The following is a 307-nucleotide window of genomic DNA, read 5'->3' on the forward strand; positions in this document are numbered from 1 at the left end:
GGGGGGGGGGGGTGACAGAGACACAGCCATGTGCTGTTTGCACTGACAGTTTTACAGTTTTAGAGCAGGAGTAGGGGAGAGAGCTGTACCAACATTTTTTTATTTTTTTATTTTTTTTGGGGGGGGGGGAAAGACGTCTGAGACGTGCGTTGTTTGTACCGACAGTTTTCAAATCGGGGGGTTCGGTGTGAGGGTTTAGCATGAGAGAGGGAAGAGGCTGTCTTTAGCTTTTAAGCTAGTGCACCTGCATTGCCAGTCGCTAGTTTAGTGTTACGTCAGTGCCGACAGGTGTTTTTTTTTTTTTTTT

Source organism: Nematolebias whitei, chromosome 18 (assembly GCF_014905685.2).
Source record: "Nematolebias whitei isolate Nwh7 chromosome 18, NemWhi1, whole genome shotgun sequence".
NCBI lineage: Eukaryota > Metazoa > Chordata > Actinopteri > Cyprinodontiformes > Rivulidae > Nematolebias > Nematolebias whitei.